Genomic DNA, 8,283 nt, shown 5'->3' with positions numbered 1-8,283 from the left:
TTAAAAAAGTCAAAGTGACATCTCCTCTCACTTGGACGTGGCAGATACCAAGGGCTCTTAGCAGCTGTGTTACAACCAGCTTAATGGCAACTAAATAATGTATATTCCTGCCAGGAATGCTGATGGATCACAGCCCTGCAGGACACCCTCATCTGCCAGCAGCACAGGAAGAACAGGGATCCAGGGAAGAGCTGATTCCTACATGCTGACTCATGCTAACTTTGGGCAAAAAATATCCTTTTATTTTGATTTTGTTCTCATCCTTTCAAACTAGGATTCCTCCTTATGTCCTAATCTTCAGCTGTGCTGAGGAACCCCCTTGCACACACTCTGTGCACATCTGATAAAGGCAACCAGCAGGAAACAGAGCCCTGTTAATAAATCCATGGCCAAGAGAACTCCAAAAGGAAGCAATCAGCTGTACCCCAGAGTACTGCAGCACCAGGTCCAATCACATCCAAGGCTTTTTCCTCACAGGTCCCACAGGCAAATTACACAAAAGCTGTCACTCACGTGGGCAGATGGAAGAACTCTGAGGTAGGGAAGCACAAAAGCTCCAAGTCCAGAGGACTAATCAACCCATAGATTGATGCAGCAGATTAGCTTCTCCTGCTTCCAGAGTTCAGGAGGATGAGGCAGCGCACCTCTGGCACAGTCAGAGCCATAGGACAGTTTTTGCCCACTCCTCGTGGCAGCACTGACACAAGGGAAGCCCCAGCCACTGCCCTGAGCCCCTCACACCCCACAAAGGTGATGAGCAGCACTGGAAAAGGGGAGAGTCCATTTCCAGAAACCTCCATCTTCCAAAGGGCTCTGCTTTCAGCAGACTGAGCTGGTTCAGGGCAGCAAACCAACCAAAGTACACCCTCACTTCCAGCCCTGGAGAAAAGCAGGAATAAATGCTGGAGAGTAAAAGCATCCTGGAATGGAAGCAGATTTTAATTTCACTCTGGAGCAAGGCTGCTCGAATCCAGACCAGGGGGGAGTGGGAGAGGAAATGAGGGTGTTCAAAGCAGCATTCCCTCTGCACTCAGATTCTCACAGTTATGTATTGATTGCAGCAAGACTGGCACCGTGTCCTTGCTCCCACTGTCACCAGTACTCTACCCGAGCTCCCTTCATTAACACATCTGCCAGCACAGCTCCTGCTGGCAGCCAGGCAGCCTCTTGCAATGCCACTTGCCCTCCACGACTGGTGGGGCTGGGGAGGGTGTGGTAAAAGTGCCAGGGTCTCCAAGAAGTGCTGGGAATGGGGGTAACCCATTGCAGGAGCCTCCCAACCTCTTTCCTGGCTGGCAGGGAGCAAACAGCTCCAGCCACCCACCAGCTCCCAGGGCTGCAGCTTTTATTCCCCATCACAGCTGGTCTGAGGAAATTGCTGCACGGTTTGTGTGGATTGCTCCCCTGCAGAGCCAGACGGGGCAGTTATTGATATGTGCTTTCCCTGACAAAAACAGGCCGTTTATGGACTCCCATTTTCCTTAAATCACTTCCTGAACCCCTTTGCCTTCACTGCAGCTTTCAGGCGGGCAGGATGTGTCACCAGCCCCTGGATCCAGGAAAATTATCACTGTTCAAAAGCACTTTCTTTGCCACAATTCACCACTTTACCAATGGGGACGTTTGCCCTGTCGCTCTTGCCTGGTTCCCTGAGGTGTCCGACAAGGTGAGCACCATCACCTGCCTAAGCCAGCCTGGCTCAATAAGGCCTGGAAGTTTTGGGGGGAAGCAGAAGGACATCCCAGCTTTGTGGGTGAGTGTTATCCTACAAATAGCCTGACCAGGCACACTGACCTTGCCAGAAGCAATTTCAGCCCATTTGATGTAATCAGTTCTGGACATTTCTCAGGACAGGAGGTCCTGTTGTGGCAGGACAAGGGGGAATGGCTTTAAACAGAAGTAGGGTGGATTTAAATTAGATATAAGAAAGAAGTTTCTTTACAATGAGGATGGTGAGGCACTACCACAGGTTACCCAGAGAGGTGGTAGATGCCCCATCCCTGGGAGCATTCAAGGTCAGGTGGGATGGTTGAGTTCTGAGCAATCTGATCTGGTTGATGATGTCCTTGCTCATTGCAGGGGGGTTGGACTAGATGACCTTTAAAGGTCCCTTCCAACCCAAACTACTCCCTGATTCTATTATTAACCTGCAATGCTTTTAAAAGCCTGAACACTTCATACAAATAAATCACCTTAATAACCAGTGACTGCAAGACAGCCAGCCGAGAACATTTTGTTTTGGTAAACAGGTTATTGATTGTATATCTTGTATATCTTGTATGTCCTTGGGATGAACTTGACTCCTTGACAGCAGCAGGAGCCCAACAAAACAGGTTCTCCATAACTCCAAAATGGTGGATGGCCTTTGTCTGGAGCCAGCAGCACATCAGCTTTAGGGAGGCAATAAAGCAGCACTGATTTAGCATTGGCAGGGATTTCCCCTCCCTAAAACGCTGCCTTTTCTTTGTTTGCACAGCTGACCCAAGCTGCACAGTGTGAACATGGGCTTCAAGAGGCAAAGTCCATCTCCATGGCATGGATTTGCCAGGAATAAAATCTTTGTCCATGCTGCCCTGTGCTGATGATGGAGCTGTTGGCACAAAAGTAGGTCCAAGCAGCTCGTGCCCTTTGTAGCAGCATCTTCAAACCAGTGCTTGATTTCCAGGGCTTTATGCCGCTGTAATACTTTTAACCAAGGGATGCTCAGCCAGAAAAGACAAGAAGAGTAAAACATTCTCTCCAAGCACTCCTCATCACTCCAATATAAATAGATCTGTTTCCCCTGTGCACAGCCTCTGGCCGTGGTCGAGCCCAGAGATGCACAGAAGAAATATTTTCTCTATTGATAGAACAATTCCTACTGCAAAGAATTTCCTACATGAATTTAGTTCTGTTGGCAATTGTCCTCCCCAAAGCAAACAAGTTTTATTGGAGAACCAGGCAAGGAGCTCCAAAAGCAGGTGCCAGTAATTTGTTTGGGGCATATAAGCAAAAGCCCCTGTACCCACACCAGGCAATGAGCTTTAATTAGTCTCCATCTCATCTCTGACAGGTTATTTTAATCAAGCACATCCTAACCAAGGCACGGAGAGCATGTTCACTACGGATAATGAGGAGTAAGGCACAAGACAGAAGGGTAAAGCACAAGGAAGCATCATCAGCACCACAGCTCCTGCAGCCCCCTCAGCTCCCAGCCCCTCAAACACACAGCACCCAGGCACACAGAAACCATGGCCATGGCAGCATGATGCCAATTCCAAGATAATATAGTTTGGGAAGAGAAAGAACAGCTTTTAAACTATCCCAGAGACCAGAGATATACCTTATGCTAAAAAACAGAAAGCCTCAAAGGATTGTGAATGAAAAATACTTTAAAACCCTTATGTCCCAGGAGATAGGTTCAAATGAAATGCAATTGAAAAAAGCAGAAAATCGGGAATTTTAGTGTCTTCAATAAATAGGCTGTGAGGAAATCAGCTACATTGCAAAGGACCAAAACATGCCAAAACTGAGCTCACAGATGTTGCAAAAGCAGGGGAAAACGTCAAGGAGGAAGACAAAACTTAGGGGGCAAGATATGAGGGACATGGCACGGACTCTTCAGAAAACAACCAAAAAAAGAAAAAAATCTTTCCCAAAGTCAAAGCTATCAAATGGCATGGCATGCCATCAAGGGCAGGAACATGCACCAAAGATTCCTCTATTGGTCCCCATTGAAATCGCAAGATTCCTTTTCCCTTCCGAAAAGAAAAGGAAATTTCCTTTCGGGAAGGGAAAAGGAATCTTGTGAATCCCAAAAGAAAGGCTTCAAACACTCTGGAAAGGAGATAGGTTCAAATGAAATGCAATTGAAAAAAGCAGAAAATCGGGAATTTTAGAGTCTTCAAAAAATAGGCTGTGAGGAAATCAGCTGCAATGCAAAGGACCAAAACATGCCAAAACTAAGCTCACAGATGTTGCAAAAGCAGGGGAAAAGGTCAAGGAGGAAGACAAAACTTGGAGGGGAAGATATGAGAGACTTGGCATGGATACTTAAAAAATAAAAAACAATAAAAAAAGAAAAAAATCATTCCCAAAGTCAAAGCCTACAGTCTGGGATTTTCCCCATGAACAAATTCAGAACCCAGCTGAGGTGGGGAAATATCTGAAAGAGAAGTACCAGGATGAGCCTAAGGAGACGAAGGTCATTGCAGTGAGCTGGGCCCTGGCGTATGCTTATCTCACTCTGTTAGAGACTGTCGGGCAGCAGACAGAGGCAGGGGGGCAGAGAGATAAATCAGCAACTCTCCCGGTGACTCAGGCTGCAGCTAACACTCCAGGCTCAAAGCCAGCAGCCAAACCAGATAGTGAGACTAAGCCAGCAGCTAAATCCATGGCTGTTGCTACCAGTACTAGAACTGGGAAATGCACCGACAAGACCAATCAACCAGTGGATGATGATGATGATGATGATGATGATGATGGAGGAGAAGGAACCTCAATGCCTCCTAACATAAAATCAGGAGTCAAAGCAGCAGTTGTAAGATCAGATGAAAATATTGAGTCCTTTACCCTGAAGGACCTTCGTGGCCTAAGGAAGGATAACACCCGACAACCTGATGAATCCATAATTAGTTGGCTGGTCCATCTCTGGGATGCTGCAGGTGAGGCTACAATTCTGGATGGCACTGAAGCCAGGCATTTGGGATCCCTGTCACAGGATCCTGTCATCGACCAAGAAATGATGAGGGGGGCTAATCCACACAGCCTCTGGGCACGGGTCTTGGACAGTGTTGCACGAAGATACCTGTGTGCAGATGATCTCTATATGCAACAAACTCAGTGGAAGACCATAGAGCAAGGGATCCAACGCCTGAGAGAAATGGCAGTGGCAGAGATTATCTTCTCAGATGATGTAACAACTAGGAACCCAGACTTAGTACCATGCACGTCTGTGATGTGGCGAAAACTTGAATGACTTGGGCCACATGAATATGCTTCTGCCTTACCCATCATGAAGAAGGATGAGAGGGGTGAGACTGTGCTTGACATGGCAAGGAAGCTCCGAGCATATGCAGATGCTGTACATGGTCCGACACATGCCAGAATCACAGCGGTAGAAACACGTCTGCAGAACTTAGAGGATAAGCTAGAGGAGAACCATAAGAAGCTTAGAGAGGAGATTAAAGAAGACCTTCTCCAAATTTCAGCAGTACAGATCGGAGGTTCTGGTATTCAAGGCAGACATTTCCCAGATGGTGAGAGAAGGTACACCCCCGAGCTGAGCTGTGGTTCTACCTGTGTGATTGTGGGGAAAACATGAGAAGGTGGGATAGGAAACCTACTGCTGTTCTGGCACAACGGGTGCGTGAACTTAAGGAAGCCACCAGGAGGAAAGCAGCTCCAGTTGCCTGTAGCCAAACCACCAGGTATGATGATGATGACATGTCTGATCCCCTCGAAGGAACATCCAAAATATATACCCAGGGAAAGAAGGATAACCAGGCTTAGAGGGGCCCTCTCTCTAGCTAGGTAGAGGCTGAGGAAAACCATGTTTTCTGGTCTGTGTGGATTCGTTGGCCTGGCACATCAGAGCCACAAGAGTACAAAGCTTTGGTTGATACTGGTGCACAATGCACATTAATCCCATCAAGACATGTGGGGACAGAGTCTGTTTCTATTGCTGGTGTGACAGGGGGATCCCAGGATTTCACTTTGGTGGAAGCTGATGTGAGCCTAACGGGAAATGAGTGGAAGAAGCATTCTATTGTGACTGGCCCAGAGGCCCCATGTATTTTGGGCATAGACTACCTTTGAAGTGGGTATTTCAAAGACCCAAAAGGACTCAGATGGGCATTTGGAATAGCTGCTCTAGAGACAGAGGGCATCCAGCAATTGAACACCTTGCCTGGGTTATCTGAGGTTATCTGCAGTAGGATGCCTGACTGGAGAAGAGCAACGAGTACCAATTGCCACCTCAACAGTGCATCGACGACAGTATAGAACCACTCGAGATGCTGTGATTCCCATCCATAAGATGATCCGAGAGCTGGAGAGCCAAGGGGTGGTCAGCAAGACCCACTCACCCTTCAACAGCCCCATTTGGCCTGTGCGAAAATCTGAAGGAGAATGGAGATTGACTGTGGACTACCGTGCATTGAATGAAGTGACTCCACCACTGAGTGCTGCCGTACCTGACATATTAGAGCTCCAGTACGAGCTTGAGTCCAAGGCAGCAAAGTGGTATGCCACTATAGACATTGCCAATGCATTTTTCTCCATTCCTCTGGCAGCAGAATGCAGGCCTCAGTTTGCTTTCACATGGAGGGGAGTGCAGTACACATGGAACCGACTGCCCCAGGTGGGGAAGCACAGCCCCACCATCTGCCATGGACTGATCCAGACTGCACTAGAAAGGGGAGAGGCTCCAGAACATCTGCAGTATATTGATGACATCATTGTGTGGGGGAACACGGCTGCGGAAGTGTTTGAGAAAGGGAAGGAAATCATCCAGATCCTCCTGGAAACTGGTTTCACCATTAAATAGAGCAAAGTAAAGGGACCAGCTCATGAGATTCAGTTCCTGGGAGTGAAGTGGCAAGATGGACAGCGTCAGATTCCCACAGATGTCATCAACAAGATCACAGGAATGTCTCCACCCACCAATAAGAAAGAGACACAAGCTTTCTTGGGTGCAATAGGTTTTTAGAGGATGCATATTCCTGAGTACAGTCAGATCGTGAGCCCTCTTTACCTGGTCACCCGCAAGAAGAACAATTTCCACTGGGGCCCTGAGCAGCAACAAGCCTTTGTCCAGATCAAGCGGGAGATTGCTCATGCAGTATCCCTTGGCCCGGTCAGGACAGGACCAGAGGTAAAGAACATGCTCTACTCTGCAGCTGGGAACCATGGCTTGTCCTGCAGCCTTTGGAAGAAGGTGCCTGGGGAGACACGGGGTCGACCACTGGGATTTTGGAGTCAAAGCTACAGAGGGTCTGAAGCCAACTACACTCCAACAGAGAAAGAAATCTTGGCTGCCTATGAAGGAGTCCAGGCTGCCTCAGAGGTAACAGGCACTGAAGCAGAACTCCTCCTGGCACCCCGACTACCGGTGCTGGGGTGGATGTTCAAAGGCAAGGTTCCTTCCACTCACCATGCCACCAGTGCTACATGGAGCAAATGGATTGCTCTCATCACTCAGTGCGCCCGTATAGGTAAACTGAATCGCCCTGGGATTTTGGAGGTAATTACAAATTGGCCTGAAGGTGAGAATTTTGGTGTCACAGATGAAGAGGAACAAGAACCAGTGACACGGGCTGAAGAGGCTCCTCCCTATAACCAACTGCCCCCAGAGGAAACACGCTACGCTCTTTTCACTGACGGTTCCTGTCTCATCGTAGAGATGAACCGGAAGTGGAAAGCAGCCGTATGGAGCCCCACACGACAGATGGCAGAGGCCACTGAAGGAGAAGGTGGATCAAGCCAACTTGCTGAACTCAAAGCTGTTCAACTGGCCCTAGACATTGCGGAGATAGAGAAGTGGCCAAAGCTCTACCTCTACACTGATTCATGGATGGTAGCCAGTGCTCTGTGGGGATGGCTGGAGAGCTTGAAAAAGGCTAACTGGCAACGTAGAGGAAAACCAATTTGGGCTGCTGAAGAGTGGAAAGACATTGCTACCCGGGTAGGGAGACTACCTGTGAAAGTCCGCCATGTAGATGCCCATGTAGTCAAGAGTAGAGCTAATGAGGAGCACCAAATCAATGAGCAGGTAGACCAAGCTGCAAAGATAGGGGTGTCCAAAATAGACCTAGACTGGGAACATAAGGGAGAGTTATTCCTAGCTAGATGGGCCCATGATGCCTCAGGCCATCAGGGCAGAGATGCCACCTATAAGTGGGCATGAGACCGAGGGGTGGATCTAACCATGGACAGTATTTCTCAGGTTATCCATGACTGTGAGAGGTGTGCTGCCATCAAGCAGGACAAGCAAGTGAAGCCCCTGTGGTATGGTGGGCGGTGGTCTAAGTACAAGTATGGGGAGGCCTGGCAGATTGACTACATCACACTGCCCCAGACACGCCAGGGCAAGCGCTACGTGCTGACCATGGTGGAGGCCACCACTGGATGGTTGGAAACTGTAGATTTCATGTTTTTCTTTTCGCTGCTGATTTATGTCCGGCTGATTTATGTCCGGAGAGAGATCCGGGAGGCCGCTTGTAGATTTTCGGCGTTTCTCTTTTCTCTTTGCTTGGCTGTTTAGGCTTATAAGGTTTTCTGTGAGCTGTTTAGGCTGTTTAGGTC

The sequence above is a fragment of the Ammospiza nelsoni genome, unplaced genomic scaffold (genome assembly GCF_027579445.1).
Source record: "Ammospiza nelsoni isolate bAmmNel1 unplaced genomic scaffold, bAmmNel1.pri scaffold_40, whole genome shotgun sequence".
Lineage (NCBI taxonomy): Eukaryota > Metazoa > Chordata > Aves > Passeriformes > Passerellidae > Ammospiza > Ammospiza nelsoni.
The sequence above is the reverse complement of the archived record's forward strand: the minus strand, read 5'-3'. Positions refer to the sequence as shown.